Consider the following 17,780-nt stretch of genomic DNA (forward strand, 5'->3'; position numbering starts at 1 on the left):
AGGAGAAGGGGATGACAGAGGATGAGATGTTTGGATGGCATCACTGACTCAATGGACATGAGTTTGAGTAAACTACTGGAGTTGGTGATGGAGTAGGAGGCCTGGCGTGCTGCAGTCCATGGGGTTGCAAAGAGTCGGACACGACTGAGCAACTGAACTGAACTGAAAATACAGAAGCAATGAGAATTTGTCATGACTCAGGGAACTCAAACCGGGGCTCTGTAATAACCTAGAGGGGTGAGGTGGGGAGGAAGGTGGGAGGAAGGTGGGAAGGAGTTTCAAGAGGGAGGGGGCATATGTACACCTATGACTGATTCATATTGATGTTTGGCGGAAACCAACATAATACTACAAAGAAATTATCCTTCAATTAAAAATAAATAAATCTAAAAAAAGAATATTTTCCATGACTTTTGCTATATAAACTTGTAATGCCTTTACTTTTAAATTATTATATAAAATTGCATTTGATTGTAACCAAACACCTCTTTTAATCGGTGTCATAGGTGGCACTAGAGGGAAAGAACCCGCCTGCAAATGCAGGAGACATAAGAGACTGTGGTTTGATCCATGGGTCAGGAAGATCCCCTGGAGAAGGGAATGACAACCCACTCCAGTATTCTGGCCTGAAGAATCCCATAGACAGAGGAGTCTGGCAGGCTATGGTTCATATGGTCGCAGAGAGTCAGACATGACTGAAGTGACTTAGCATGCAATGTTATTAAATAGTATGTGTGAGATGAAAATATATCCTACCATATTAATAATTCCTGGCCTCCAAATGTGAATGAAGGCCTCCAAAACTGGGATCCAGGGGATGCTGTCACCCCCTACAGTGACTGCTGGGGAGCTGGGGGAAGGCAAGAAGCAAGATGAACGAGGAAATAGGATTAGCCCAATAGTTGAGGTGCATAGGAAAGGAATGAGTTCAGTGAGACCAGAGGCTTGCATCTTCCCATACATAGAATGCTAAATTCCTTAACTTAATACCTAATCTTCAATGTTCAGACTGCCTGATCCCTTGGTTGCAAACTTGCATATAGCCGACTTTCCCTCCTGCCTCCTTGGAGCAGTTTTCTCAGAGCTACTGAGATGCTGTCTCCTGGGCTCAGAGTCCTAAACATTCCCATCAAATAAACTAACTCTCTACTTTCAGGTTGTGACTATATTTTTTAGTCAGCATATGTTTCATTGTATTTTGTTTTGTTTCTTTCTATCATATAAACTCAAATGAGGTAGGCATTCTCTTTCTTTTATTTTTGCCTTTAATATTCAAAGTCTCAAAATGAGGGCTTCAGCTTCAGGCATTTCACCTGCATTTCTATCAGGAATAAAAAGGAACTCAAAACACGTCTAAAGGGATATTAGTATTTTTTATGTGGCTTAACATTTTTTTAATTGAGGTAAAATCAGCACAATTTAATCACTTTAAAGTGTACAATCCAGTGGCATTTAGTACATACACAATTGCACAGCCCTCATCTCTAGGCCCATACATATTTCCATCACCACAAAAGGAAACCCCATATGCATTAAGCAATCTCTTCCTAGCACTTGGAGAACACCAATCTGCTTTCTGCATTTATGGGTTTACCCTAATCATTCCTTTCATAGGTAGGGAAACATGTCTTGTGACATTTTTTTATCTGTTTTTTTAAATTTAGCATCATGTTTTCGAGGTTGATCCATATTGTAGCATGTGTGTGTTAGCTGCTCAGTCATGTCTGACTCTTTGTGACTAATAGGGCCTACTTGGGTGTTCATGGTTGAAATGACTCATTATGTTGACCTCGCAAGTAAAGAATAAAATCACAGTGACCCTTGAGACTGACCAAATTGCCCAAACAACAAATTCTGTTTTCCCACTGGCACCTACCCTCTCAAGGCTACAAGACCACCAGATTCTAGACCTCTGGCTACGTGACTGCAGGACTCAGCTACAGGGTAAAAGTTACCCATCCCTTCAGAGAACTTTTCATTGGCCATTGGCGGAGTGTAAGAAAGACCCCATCAGAAAGGAAGGATGCCGGTTCTCCTTAAGGGCCAGTCACCCTCTTATTTCCCTCTAATAAATTTCTCTTTTCTTTGCCTTTCTGCCTGGCTAGCTCTCTTTTCTCTGCATTTGCCTTACAGTGACGCCATGGACTGTAGCCCATTAGATCCCTCTGTTCATGGAATTCTCTAGGCAAGAATACTGGAGTGAGTAGTCATTCCATTCTCCAGGGAATATTCCCAATCCAGGGACTGAACTGGGGTCTCCTGCATCGCAGACAGATTCTTTACCATCTGAGCCACCATAGAAGTCCACTGTAGCATGAATCAATAGTTAATTCCTTTTTATAGCTAAGCTAAGTTCAAGCACAGATATACTGATTTGTTCCTGCATTGTAGTTGATGCAAATTTGTGTTATTTCCTCTTTTTGACTATTGAGACTAGTGCTCCTATGAATATTTTTGTATAAGTATTTATTGGTAGGCCTGTTTTCAACATTGAGTGCTACATATTTAGTAGAATTTCTGGCTTACATGAGAACTCAATGTTTAACTTCTTGAGGACCTGCCAACTATTTTCCACTGAGCCCGTATTTTACATACTCACAATCAATGAATGTAATTTTTAATGTTTCTACATCCTACCCAATACCTGTTCCTTTCTTTTTTTTTTTTTTTAAATAGCCATTAGATTGGTGCAAAGTGGTATTTTATTTTGGTTTTGATTTCCATTATCCTACTGATTAATGACACTGAATCTCTTTTCATGTATTTATTACCCATTTGTGTATTTTATTTAGAAAAATGTTGAGTCAAGTCCTTTGCCTACTTTCAACTGGGTTATCTTTTTGTTGTTGAGTTATATGTGTTTTTTACATATTCTGGACACTAGACACTCAACAGGTTTATGATTTGCAATTTTTTTCCATTCTATAGGTTGTATTTTCACTTCCTTGATATTATCTTTTGATACACAAAAGTTTTTAATTTTTTGAAGTGGAAATTACCAATTTTTTTTTCTTTTATTTCTTGTGCTTTTGATGCCATATCTAAAAATCCACTGCCAAATCTAAGGATTTGGTCATAAGGATTTATTTTGGTATTTTCTTCTAAGAGTTGTATAGCTGTAGATCTTACATTCAGGTCCTCAGCCTATCTTTAGTTTATTTCTCTATATATTCCAAAATAGAAGTCCAAATTTATTATTTTACATGTGGCTATCTAGTTGTTCAAACACTCTTTGTTGAAGAAACTATTATTTTTCCATTGAATGATCCTGGCATCCATGTTGAAAATCAACTGGTCATCTATGGATTTACCAATGAATTCTCAGCTGTATTCTATCGATCTACATGTCTATGATTAAGCACAACTTCTGTGTTTATTACTGTAGCTGTGTAGTAAATTTTGAAATTTACCCTTCAGTTTTGTTTTTGGTTTAAAGATTGCTTTGTCTATTCTGTGCTTTTTAAATTCCACATGAATTTTTTTTCTGTCAGTGTTTCTGTTCCCCTCAAAACACTTTGGGAATTTTTTTAGGGATTACATAGAGTTTTTAGATCACTTTGCATCATAATGCCATCCTAACAATATTCATAAACAATATTCTCCCAATTCATGAACACAGAATGTCTTCCTATGATACATTAACTTTTTATTTCCTGCCCAGCCATTGATGTCTACATACCATAGGCCACAGATTTTTCATATCCCTATAATTAAAAGGAAACCTTGAAGACTAAGTGCAATCCTGTCCTGCCCTCAAAACTAGGGTTAATTTGTAAAAACAGACTGTGAAATGGATACTGCCGGAAGGGCAATTAGCAATGTTGTCTACACCTCATTATAACCAAATTCATGTATAATTTATAATTTCTAGTTATATAATCACAGTTTTGAAAGCATTGAAATTGTCAGGACCTTTAAGAATCAGATGAACTAAAATCATAGAAAACTGAGAATCACTCTGCCAGGAGCCACGACTATTACTGGAGCATATACACGTGGGTTTCTCATGTCATGGGAGCTAGATTTACAAAGGCAATAATTTCAAGGGACAAGAAGCCGGCCTGGCTCTGAAAATTGACACAGCATGGATTCTGCTACATTCTTTTGCTCAAAGTGTCATGAATCCTGTACAGAATAAAGACAAAGGGAAAAACAGACCACCTATCTTTCTAGATGGAAAGAAAATTTTAAAAATCCAGAGGTATAGGAAGGCCATAAAGAAGGCTGAGCCCTGAAGAACTGATGCTTTAAAACTGTGGTGTTGGAGAAGTGTCTTGAGACTTCCTTTGACATCAAGATCAAACTAGTCAATCCTAAAGGAAATCAACACTGAACATTAATTTGAAGGACTGATGCTGAAGCTAAAGCTTCAATACTTTGGCCACCTGATGTGAAGAGCTGACTCATGGAAAAATGACCCTGATGCTGGGAATGGAGAAGGCAATGGCACCCCACTCCAGCACTCTTGCCTGGAAAATCCCATGGACGGAGGAGCCTGGTAGGCTGCCTTCTGTGGGGTCACACAGAGTCAAACACGACTGAAGCGACTTAGCAGCAGCAGATGCTGGGAAAGATTGAAGGCAAAAGGAGAAGGAGGCAGCAGAGGATGAGGTGGTTAGATAGCATCACCGATTCAATAGACATGAATCTGAGCAAATTCCAGGAGATCATGAAGGACAGGGGAGGCTGTCATGCTGCAGTCTATAGGGTTGCAAAGAGTTGGACACATCTTAGTGGCTGAACAACAATAGGGAGGCCACTAAAATCTATACTCCACACACGAATTATTCAAAATCCTTACACATACAAATTATCACCCTTAAAAGACTGTAGAATGTGTAACACGCTACAGGAATAAGATCAAGCACAAGAATAAGATCATGGTCTAAGATCTCATCATTTAAATCAGGTACAGAAAAGAAAAAGAAGTTTTTCAGGTGCAGTTAGTTAAAGGCCTATGAACTAAAAAGACAGGCTATCTGCCTAAGATTTTTCTGAGGACTTAACATAAGCTCTTACAGTCTTATAATGAATTTGACCTTACCCAAAAATTATTCCTTATTTCAAGGATTACTTTCTGGAGGAGCCTAGAAATTAGAAGAATTTATTTTCAAATCCAGAATTTCCTGCTTTTTATATTTCCCTTAAATGCTATTCAAAATATTAATAGTTCTTTCTTTAAGCCATCTCCAGTCTCCCTGTATTTCATTGGAAGTAGTTATTTGAGGTCACATGTCATTCCTTATATTGCTCTTGAAATTCTTTCCAGTTATACTATGAAACTAGATGCCTTTCTATAATTTCTATATTCCTGGAGGTGATATTCTTGCCAACTTGGCCACCATTTTGTAACAGTGAGGCTTCCCAGGTGGCTCAAGTTGTAAAGAATCTGCCTGCCAATGCAAGAGCCACAGGAGACATGGGTTTGATCCCAGGGTCAGGAAGATTCCCTGGAAGAGAAAATGATGACTTCTCCAGTATTCCTGCCTGGAAAATTCCAGAGACAGAGGAGCCTGGTGAGCTATAGTCCATGGGGTCTCAAAAAAAGTCAGATGGGACTAAGCACACATGCACAATTATAACACTTATTCCTCTTCTCCAGTCTTCAACAGTATTTTTTCACTGTCCTTCAAACCTTCAAGCCTTGACATCTCGGCTTTCAAGCACAGTCTCCTCACATCCCTTCCCACCTCTGCTCCCTGTCTAGTGGAAAGGCCAGTGCCACATGACTTAGGCTTTTGGTATATAGTATTCCACTTTCCAATACCAAATTTCCTTCAGGTTTTATATTGGTATGTAATAACTGTGTAACTCATGGCTTAAAACATCACTTTACTTTGTGAGTCAGAAATTTAGGAAGGATTTGGTTGGATTACTTCTTTCCTCTAAACTACATATTGTTAAGCGGGGTGGCTAGGACTGGAGAATCTACTTTCTAGGCTGCTTTCTAACCACTTTTTTGCCACATGAGTTGAGATGCTAGGAGTCCATACTGGGAGCTCAATTAGGATAGTGGCAAAGAAAGCTTACATGTGGTTTCTTCATATATCTTGAGTTTCTCACAGCATTTATGGCTGGATTCCAACAGGGATGAAACTATAAGTAAGCATTTCTAAACTAGATGGAGAAGCAGGCAGTCTCTCAAGGCCTTGCCACAGAAACAGGTACAACACCATTCTGCCATAGTCACTTGTTCAAGGAAGACACAAAGCCTGCCTAGATTCAGGAATGAAACATAATAGACCTCCACCTCTGACGGGGAGGCTTGTCAAAGAATTTGTGGCTATCTCCCATCTTTAATCCTTAAATGTTAAAACTGACTAAAGCTGAACATGTATATATAATTTACCTCTATGAGTTTTCACTTCCAGTAAATTTCATCAGGCATATACTCAACACACTTAAGTGCTTATGCACCCAAAGATATGTAGTGGAAAGTTCATAATTGTAGTGCTTACAATTGGAAAAATAAAAGGAGGGGAAATATTTAAAATGTCATTAATAGTAGAACCATTTCAGCATATTAAATAATTATACAATATATAGAATTCAGTACTTATATGCAGAGTACATCACGAGAAACGCTGGGCTGGAAGAAGCACAGGCTGGAATCAAGTTTGCCGGGAGAAATATCAATAACCTCAGATATGCAGATGACACCACCTTATGGGAGAAAGTGAAGAGGAACTAAAAAGCCTCTTGATGAAAGTGATAAAGGAGAGTGAAAAAGTTGGCTTAAAGTTCAATATTCAGAAAACTAAGATCATGGCATCTGGTCCCATCACTTCATAGCAAATAGATGGGGAACAGTGGAAACAGTGTCAGACTTTATTTTTTTGGGCTCAAAAATCACTGCAGATGGTGGTTGCAGCCATGAAATTAAAAGACACTTACTCCTTGGAAGGAAAGTTATGACCAACCTAGATAGCGTGTTAAAAAAGCAGAGACATTGCTTTGTCAACAAAAGTTCATCTAGTCAAGGCTATGGCTTTTCCAGTGGTCATGTATGGATGTGAGAGTTGGACTGTGAAGAAAGCTGAGCGCCAAAAAATTGATGCTTTTGAACTGTGGTGTTGGAGAAGACTCTTGAGATTCCCTTGGACTGCAAGGAGTTCCAACCAGTTTGTTCTGAAGGAGATCAGCCCTGGGATTTCTTTGGAGGGAATGATGCGGAAGCTGAAACTCCAGTACTTTGGCCACCTCATGTGAAGAGTTGACTCATTGGAACAGACTCTGATTCTGGGAGAGATTGGGGGCAGGAGGAGAAAGGGATGACAGAGGATGAGATAGCTGGATTGCATCACCAACTCGATGGACGTGAGTTTGAGTGAACTCTGGGAGTTGGTGATGGACAGGGAGGCCTGCTGTGCTGCGATTCATGGGGTCACAAAGAGTCAGATATGACTGAATGACTGAACTGAACTGATTGACCCATATAAATATGGATAAAAACCATAGACATAGTGTGGAGTTGAAAACAAACAAACAAAAAGATTATGTACTATCTTATTCCATTTATATAAAGAAGCAAACTGAATGTATTAGGTTTAGCTTCGGAGTCATTTGGGCTTCCCTGGTAATTCAGTTGGTAAAGAATCCACCTGCAAAGCAGGAGACCCTGGTTCAATTCTGGGGTCAAGAAGATCTGCTACAGAAGGGATAGGCTACCCACTCTAGTATTCTTGGGCTTCCCTTGTGGCTAAGCTGGTAAAGAATGCATCTGCAATGTAGGAGATGTGGGTTCAATCCCTAGGATGGGAAGATCCCCTGGAGAAGGGAAAGGCTACCCACTCTAGTATTCTGGCCTCGAGAATTCCAAGGATGGTAGAGTCCATGGGGTCTCAAAGAGTCAGACATGACCGAATGACTTTCACTTTCACTTGTTGAGTCATTGAGAATGTTTCTTGGCCTTCTCTCTGGTTCAGAGTTATGTTCAGTTTGTGATAATATGTACCTATTTCATTTTTGTGCATTTTATACAATAATAAGTTAAGAAAAACAATAAAAAATTTATGATCAAACACTATATTGGTTTCTTGTTGCTGTTGTAAAAAATTACCACAAATTTGGGGGATTAAAACAACATACATTTATTATCTGAGCGTTCTGGAGGCCAGAAATATGAAACAAGTCTTAGTGAGCTAAACTCAAAATGTTGGCAGGGCTATACTCCTTCTGGAGGTTCTAGGAGAAAATGTGTATCTGCCTTATTTAGCTTCTAGAGGCCACCTGTATTCCCTGGCTCAAGGCTCCTTCCCCCATCTTCAAAGATAGCAACATAATATATTCAAATCTCTCTCTGATGGTGAGTTTCCTGCCTTGTGATTAAGCTGGAACCACCCATAAAATCCAAGATAATATTCCCATTTCAAGTTACTTAACTTAATCACATCTGCAAACTGCTACTGCTGTGTGAGGCAACATATTCACAGGTTCCAGAATTAGACATCTTTGGAGAACCATTATTCTTCTTACCACACATATTGCTACCTCTAATTTACATTCATATTTTCTGACTTCCCACTATTTCCTATTTTTATCTCTCTTTCTCTTTGTTCACCAAAGTGAACACTTTGGTTTCAATTATCAAATGGGCCCATAAGAACCTTTATCTTAAATCATTCTTTATTTGAATTAGAACATTTCCAGATAAACTGGGATAATTTATGACTGAATTGATAGTGAGTGCTCAAAAAATATCATTTTGTTTTGCAGGCATTGTAAAATCATATGCTGTGACAAAATGGGCCCTTCATTACCCAATATTCAGTACAGGGAATAAATAAAGTCTAGCTATTTTAAATAGGAAATGATATAAAATCTCATATCAGGAGCTTAAATAATTATTTAAAGGGAAGAATGGGCAGGTCCCTGACTGAATAATGGATTTATCCCATATAAAGAGAGAATGGATCCAAGAGAGTTATTACTATTTCTAAGTAAAACAGAACTGAGTCAGATAATGGAACTGTACTATTTCATCCTTCTCATCACATTTTGCCAATTGTTAACTGACAAAAGACACAATAATAGGATATTCCTGTCACTTCTACCTTCCACATTTTACACGGGAGCATGTAATTGTCAAGGTAGCTGAAAGCGAGCCTGGGAAATGTGCTTTCATTTGCATCTTCCAAAAAAAAGGGAGCAGAATGGATTTTGACTGCCAGATATGCTTCACGGGCACCGTACTGTAAAAGGCTCTGAACAAAGTTATTTCCTAGGTTTTGTAGTATCATCTCTTAGTTTCTGCCACCATTATTAGGCTATAATTCAAACATGTGCCACTTTGGATTAACTTTACTGGACTGTGTGCTTATTATGACAACCTACCGTCTCGGTGGCTTACCCAAAATGAAATTCCTGTTCCTCTGCATGCCATCAGCACCTCTACTCTGGGACTACTCTATCCACAGCAGTCAGCTATGACTCTGTTCTGTTCTGCTTGGCTCTGCCCCATGAATATTCTTCCTTCATGAATCCAAGCTGAAGCAGCCACAACTTTGGAACATGATATCCTCTTTAGAGTGCTACCTAAAACTGGATTTGAAGTTTCCACTTAGAATTCACATACTTCATTTCTGCTCATATTCAATCCATTAAGTAAGTCAAAAGGACCTGTCACAACTCAATGAGGTAAGGAAATAAACTTCTGGAAGAGAACTCTAGCTTCTACAACAAACACTGGCTTCAGTGAAGTCCTATCATTCTGCATTTCATGGTTTTGAAATTTTAAAAATTCTCTTCATTCTTTCTTGAGTTCCATCAACTTTAATTTAGCTTATAAATGACTCTAATTCTTACAAAGACATATAGGCATATTAAACAATTAATCATATATTTTATGATTTATACCTTCTGAGTAGTATATACTCAGAAATTAGTAAATACTCAGTAATAACTATATAACCTTACTTGGCAAAGAGAAATCATACTATTTTCACGTGACAAAAACACGCTGATAGAGATCCTAATATTATGCCAATTTCAAATAAATACAAACTGACACTTAAAGCACTTTGTAATATGTTCAATAGCATGGTTGGCTAATGGCAGAGTAGATGGAGAAGCTCTATACAGTCAGCTAAAGCAAGACCAGGAGCTGACTGTGGCTCAGATCATGAACTCCTTTTTGCCAAATATGAACTTAAACTGAAGAAAGTAGAGAACCATTAGACCGTTCAGGTATGACGTAAATCAAATCCCTTATGATTATACAGTGGTAGTTACGAATCAGAGAAGGCAATGACACCCCACTCCAGCACTCTTGCCTGGAAAATCCCATGAGTGGAGGAGCCTGGTAGGCTGCAGTCCATAGTGTCGCGAGGAGTCGGACATGACTGAGTGACTTCACTTTCACTTTTCACTTTCATGCTTTGGAGAAGGAAATGGCAACCCACTCCAATGTTCTTGCCTGTAGAATCCCAGGGATGGGGGAGCCTGGTAGGCTGCCATCTATGGGGTCGCACAGAGTCGGACAAGACAGAAGCGACTTAGCAGCAGCAGCAACAGCAACAGTGACAAATAGAGTCAAGGGATTAGATCCGATGGACAGAGTGCCTGAAGAACTATGGATGGAGGTTCCTGACGTTGTACTGGGGGCAGAGATCAAGACCAACCCCAAGAAAAAGAAATGCAAAAAAGGCAAAATGGTTCTCTGACAAGGTCTTACAAATAGCTGAGAAAAGAAGATAAGTGAAAGGAAAAGGAAAGATATATCCATCTGAATGCATGGTTCTAAAGAAGAGCAAGGAGAGATAAGAAAGCCTTCCTCAGTGATCAATGCAAAGAAATAGAGGAAAACACCAGAATGGGAAAGACTAGAGATCTCTTCAAGAAAATTAGAGATACCAAGGGAACATCTCATGCAAAGATGGACACAATAAAGGACAGAAATGGTATGGACCTAACAGAAGGAGAATATATTAAGAAGAGGTGGCAAGAAAACAGAACTCTAACAAAAAAGATCTTCATGACCCAGATAACCAAGATGATGTGATCACTCACCTAGAGCCAGACATATTGGAATGTGAAGTCAAGTGGGCCCTAGGAAGCATCATTATGAACAAAGCTAGTGGATGTGACAGAATTCCAGGTGAGCTGTTTCAAATCCTAAAAGATGATGCTGTGAAAGTGCTTTATTCAATATGCCAGCAAATTTGGAAAACTCAGCAGTGGCCACAGGACTGGAAAAGGTCAGCTTTCATTCCAATCTCAAAAAAGGCAATGCCAAAGAATGTTCAAACTACCACACAATTGCACTCATCTCAACTGCTAGCAAAGTAATGCTCAAAATTCTCCAATGCAGGCTTCAACAGCACATGAACTATGAAATTCCAGTTGTTCAAGCTGGTTTTAGAAAAGGCAGAGGAACCAGATATCAAACTGCCAACATCTGTTGGATCATTGAAAATGCAAAAGAGTTCCAGAAGAAAATTTATTTCTGCTTTATTGACTATGCCAATAGTCAATTGGTATAATCTTTGACTGTGTGGATCATAACAAACTGTGGAAAACTCATAAGGAGGTGGGAATACCAGACCACCTGACCTGCCTCCTGAGAAATTTGTATTCAGGTCAGGAAGCAACAGTTAGTACTGGACATAGAACAACAGACTGGTTCCAAATCAGAAAAGGAGTACATCAAGGCTGTATTTTGTCACCCTCCTTATTTAACTTATATGCAGAGTACATCAAGAGAAATGCTGGGCTGGGTGAACCACAAGCTTGAATCACGATTGCCAGGAGAAATATCAATAAACTCAGATGACATCACCCTTATGGCAGAAAGCCAAGAAGAACTAAAGAGCCTCTTGATGAAAATGAAAGAGGAATATGAAAATGTTGACCTAAAATTCAACATTCAGAAAACTAAGATCATGGCATTCAGTCTCATCACTTTATGGCAAATATATAGGGAAACAGTGGAAACAGTGAAAGACTATTTTCTCGGGCTCCAAAATCACTGCAGATGGTGATTGAAGCCATGAAATTAACAGACACTTGCTCCTTGGAAGAAAAGCTATGTCCAACTAGACAGCATATTAAAAAGCAGAGACATTACTTTGCCAACAAAGGTCTGTTTAGTCAAGGGTATGGTTTCTTCAGTAGTCATGTATGGATGTGAGAGTTGGATATAAAGAAAGCTGAGCACCGAGAAATTAATGCTTTTGAACTGTGGTGTTGGAGAAGACTCTTGAGAGTCCTTTGGACTGCAAGGACACCCAACCAGTCCATCCTAAAGGAAATCAGTCCTGAATATTCATTGGAAGGACTGACGTTGAAGCTGAAACTCCAATACTTTGGCCACCTCATGCAAAGAACTGACTCACTGGAAAAGACCCTGATGCTGGGAAAGATTGAATGTGGGAGGAGAAGGAGACAACAGCAGATGACGGTTGCATGGCGTCATCAACTCAACAGACATGAGTTTGAGTAAGCTCCAGGAGCTGGTGATGGACAGGGAAGCCTGGCATGCTGCAGTCCATGGGCTTGCAAACAGTTGGACATGGGACACAACTGAGTGACTGAATAGAAATGAATGGCCGAGTAAGGATTTAAACTCAATCTGATTCAGAAACTGTGTACATAACTAAATACTATGTATTTAATTGAAATAAAGAAACATTGTGCTCAGTTAGGATATGTTAAACTTCACTGATATAAATTAGGTCTATTTACAGGTTATATATATTTTGCAAAAAAATAACTAAATTGACAAAATTAAATGTTCAAATAGTTGCCTATTTATATGTTGCCCTTCAAAAATGCACATTTTTCTTATAATTTCTTTTTGTTATTATTAAAAAATATTGGAGAATAATTGTTTAAAATATTGTGATAGTCTCTGCTGTACATCAACGTGAATCAGTCACAATTATATATATATATATACAACTTTATATGTGTATATATATATATATATATATATATATTTACACACACAACTTCCTTCATGAGCGCCGCATTCCACACCTTTAGGTCACAACAGAGCCCCAGGATGGGCTACCTGTGTTATATAACAGCTTTCTGCTAGTTATCTATTTTACACATGATAGTGTATATATGTCAGGGCTACTTTCTCAATTTGTCCCAGCTTCTCCTGTGACAGTTAAAAGCAGGACTGTAGGTAGATTTTTTTCAAAGATGGCTACATTCTCTTCTACCAATGTTCATGCCACTTTGTAATTAACTTTCTCTTCCCACCAAGAGGTGGTATATGTTTTCTGCCTGGAATTTGGGCTTGGGAAATTGTAAATCAACAGGAGTACTATATCAACATTTTTTAAAAGCAACATCATCATTTTGTATACAAGCAAAAGCTTATAATTAACAGAAAGAAAGCCATGCTTATACATTTCTATTTTTGAGGTGCAGATAATTATAGATGCAACACAGAAAACTGAGCATATTTTCAAAGAAAGAAGATAGGAGATAAATAACAGCACAGGGTGTTAATGTATATTGTTCTAAACAAAATGTAAATGTCACCCCAACTATCTTGAATCTAACCAAGATGTTTATGTTTATATCTCTTTTTTAATGCAGTATATATTTTTATAGATTTAGAGTTCCCTTACAGATAAGAGTTTGATTTGTTTAATTTTTTCCACTTAAGGAAATAATAATAAACTGTAATAATAATTATAATAACCATAATAGATCAAGGCGAATAGTTCTGTTTCACAGTCAACTTTAAGACTGAAACCTCTAACTTTATAAAAGAGTAGTCATAGTGCAAAGCTACACAGTGCACACTGCAAAGATTCCTATCAATGAATCTGTTAAAATGACATAATCAGATATTTCTTGATTACAAAACAAAACAAAATAAAACCCATAAATAGTAAAAGGGAATTCAAATGGTTGATGTTTTTAAAACAATATTTGCTTACTAAAGCTTATAGAATTTATTTTTGTTGTGTGTTCAAAGTGTTAAAGTTAGTTAAACATATAGCCTGCTTAATACAAAAATATGAAATAAAGAAAAATAACTTTTTCAAATTTCCAAGCACTATACATAAAGTCATTCTTTTATCTAATAATTCTATTTACAGACTATAACCCCAAGGTGCACTCACACAACACAAAAAGATGTGTGCACAAATGTATTTGTTGCAGGTCTATTTACTACAGCAGAAGGTTGGGGAAATTAGGCAACTGATTTAATTCAGAAAAGCTATACAATGCACTGCCATGTACCTGCAAAAAGAAATAATGAAGTTATCTATAGACTATAAGGAGAGAATAACAGCATTTACAATTAAAAAGGTAAAAAGAAAATGAATACATATATTTTGACGTTCAGAAAAAAGAAAATTAACAACTTCTATAAATCCAGGTAAACAAGCTCCCATACCTGCAAGTATCTGTGTTTTCTCATTAAGAATTATGGAAGGGTAAGAAGACTTTTGAGAGTCCCTTGCACTGCAAAGAGATCCAAACACTCCATTCTGAAGGAGATCAGCCCTGGGATTTCTTTGGAAGGAATGTTGCTAAAGCTGAAACTCCAGTACTTTGGCCACCTGATGCGAAGAGTTGACTCATTGGGAAAGACTCTGATGCTGGGAGGGATTGGGGCAGGAGGAAAAGGGGACGACAGAGGATGAGATGGCTGGATGGCATCACTGACTGGATGGACGTGAGTCTGAGTGAACTCCGGGAGTTGGTGATGGACAGGGAGGCCTGGCGTGCTGCGATTCATGGGGTGGCAAAGAGTCGGTCAGGAATGAGTGACTGAACTGAACTGAACCATAGAAAGGCAATGCCAAAAAATCCTAGAATTACTGAACAGTTGTACTCATCTCACACGCTGGTAAAGTAATGCTCAAAATTCTCCAAGCCAGGCTTCAGCAATACGTGAAACGTGAACTTCTAGATGTTCAAGCTGGTTTTAAGAAAGGCAGAGAAACCAGAGATCAAATTGCCTACATCTGCTGGATCATCAAAAAAGCAAGAGAGTTCCAGAAAAACATCTATTTCTGCTTTATTGACTATGCCAAAGCCTTTGACAGTGTGGATCACAAGAAACTATGGAAAATTCATAAAGAGATGGGAATACCAGACGACCTGACCTGTCTCTTGAGAAACCTGTATGCTGCTCAGGAAGCAACAGTTAGAACTGGACATGGAACAACAGACTGGTTCCAAATAGGAAAGGAGTACAACAAGACTGTGTATTGTTACCCTGTTTATTTAACTTATATGCAGAATACATCATGAGAAATGCTGGATTGGAAGAAGCACAGCTGGAATCAAGATTTCTGGGAGAAATATCAATAACCTCAGATATGCAGGGGCCTCCCTGGTGGCTCAGAGGTTAAAGCATCTGCCTCCAATGCGGGAGACCCAGGTTCGATTCCTGGGTCGGGAAGATCCCCTGGAGAAGGAAATGGTAAACCACTCCAGTATTCTTGCCTGGAGAATCCCATGGATGGAGAAGCCTCGTAGGCTAGAGTCCACGGGGTCTCAGAGAGTCGGACACGACTGAGTGACTTCGCCTTCACCTCAGATATGCAGACAACACCAACCTTATGGCAGAAAGTGAAGAGGAACTAAAGAGCTTCTTGATCAAAGTTAAAGCAGAGAGTGAAAAATATGGCTTAAAGCTCAACATTCAGAAAATGAAGATCATGGCATCTGGTCCCATCACTTCATGGCAAATAGATGGGGAAACAGTGGAAACACTGTCAGATTTTATTTTGGGGGGGTGCCAAAATCACTGCAGATGGTGATTAAAGCCATGAAATTAAAAGGCACTTGCTCCTTGGAAGAAAAGCTCTGTCCAAATAGACAGCATATTAAAAAGCAGAGATTTGCCAACAAAGGTCTGTCTAGTCAAGGCTATGATTTCTTCAGTAGTCATGTATAGATGTGAGAGTTGGATAAAAAGATAGCTGAGACCCGAGAATTTGATGCTTTTGAACTGTGGTGTTGGAGAAGACTCTTGAGAGTCCCTTGGACTGCAAGGAGATCAATCCAGTCAGTCCTAAAGGAAATCAATAGTGAATACTCACAGGAAGGACTGATGTTGAGGCTGAATCACCAATATTTTGGCCACCAGCAGCACGCCAGGCCTCCCTGTCCATCACCAACTCTCAGAGTTTACCCAAACCCATGTCCAATGAGTCGGTGATGCCATCCAGCCGTCTCATCCTCTGTCATCCTCTTTTCCTCCTGCCCCAATCCCTCCCAGCATCACAGTCTTTTCCAATGAGTCATCTCTTCGCATGAGGTAGCTAAAGTATTGGAGTTTCATCTTTAGCATCAGTCCTTTCAAAGAACACCCAGGACTGATCTCCTTTAGGATGGACTGATTGGATCTCCCTGCAGTCCAAGGGACTCTCAAAAGTCTTCTCCAACACAGTTCAAAAGCATCAATTCTTCGGTGTTCAGCTTTCTTCACAGTCCAGCTCTCACATCCATACATGACCACTGGAAAAGCTATAGCCTTGACTAGATGGACCTTTGTTGGCAAAGTAATGTCTCTGCTTTTTAATATGCTGCCTAGGTTGGTCATAAATTTCCTTCCAAAGAATAAGTGTATCTTAATTTCATGGCTACCATCAGCATCTGAGGTGATTTTGGAACCCAAAAAATAAAGTCTGACAGTGTTTCCAGTTTCCCCATCTATTTCCCATGAAGTGATGGGACCAGATTCCATGATCTTAGTTTTCTGAATATTGAGTTTTAAGTCAACTTTTTCACTCTCCTCTATTAGTTTCATCAAGAGGCTTTTCAGTTCTTCTTCACTTTCTACAATAAGGGTGGTGTTATCTGCATATCTGAGGTTATTGATATTTCTTCCGGCAATCTTGATTCCAGCTTGTGCTTCTTCCAGCCCAGCGTTTCTCATGATGTACTCTTCAAATAAGTTAAATAAGCAGGGTGACAATATACAGCCTTGACGTACCTCTTTTCCTATTTGGAACCAGTCTGTTGTTAAGCAATTCCTGAAAATTGAAATTGACACAAATGAAAATGTTTGTAGAATTAAATGTGATGCAACCACAGCAAGTGACAATCTTCCCAGTGACATTCAACCAGAGTAATTTGGTTACAAATCCTGTTGGGATATTCCCTAAGGATGAAAACATAAAAATACAATATTTATATTAATATGATTGTTATTTTTCACTAAATATGTTGCTTATCGGATCATCAATTTTGAGACTGTTAAGCCTGTAGTAATGCAGTATGAAGTGTAGTGAAAGCCGCCCAATTGTATCTGTTCTTATGTTATCACATGGACTAGCATGCCAGGTTCCTCAGTCTTGTCTGACTTTTTGTGACCCCATGAACTCTATAGTCCCTGGAATTCTCCAGGCCAGAATACTGGAGTGGGTGGCCATTCCCTTCTCCAGGTTTAAGATAAAACAAATAAGAAAATTTGTGTAATATTAAAAATTTAAGTGTGAGTGAATAGGGATGTATAGAAGGATGAGACAAATTATATAATTTTAAAGGTTAATTTAGAACTGTTTTCAACTTATGTTTCATTTTTTAAAATATTTTTTTTCTAATTTTCTTAGCTAAAAACACTAAGAAACAACTATTACATCCATAGCCATGGACCCTCATCGTGTACAGGTTTTGGCCTCTATTTATATTGTAAGGAATTCGATGTTAAGGAACAGGGTTTTTTAGAGCAATAGCTACTTCACATTAGGGATTATTGTTGTTCAGTCTCTAAGTTAGGTCCTACTCTTTTGCAACCCCATGGATTGTAGTCCACTGGTCTCCTTTGTCCATGGGATTTTCCAGGCAAGAATACTGGAGTA

The 17,780-nt window shown here is 38.7% G+C and overlaps 1 non-coding gene across 1 annotated transcript; it reads left to right on the forward strand.

Moving 5' to 3' along the window:
* TRNAW-CCA lies at window positions 15,302-15,373 on the forward strand. Its single transcript has one exon. It is a non-coding gene; the product is annotated as a tRNA-Trp (tRNA).

The sequence above is a fragment of the Capra hircus genome, chromosome 6 (assembly GCF_001704415.2).
Source record: "Capra hircus breed San Clemente chromosome 6, ASM170441v1, whole genome shotgun sequence".
Lineage (NCBI taxonomy): Eukaryota > Metazoa > Chordata > Mammalia > Artiodactyla > Bovidae > Capra > Capra hircus.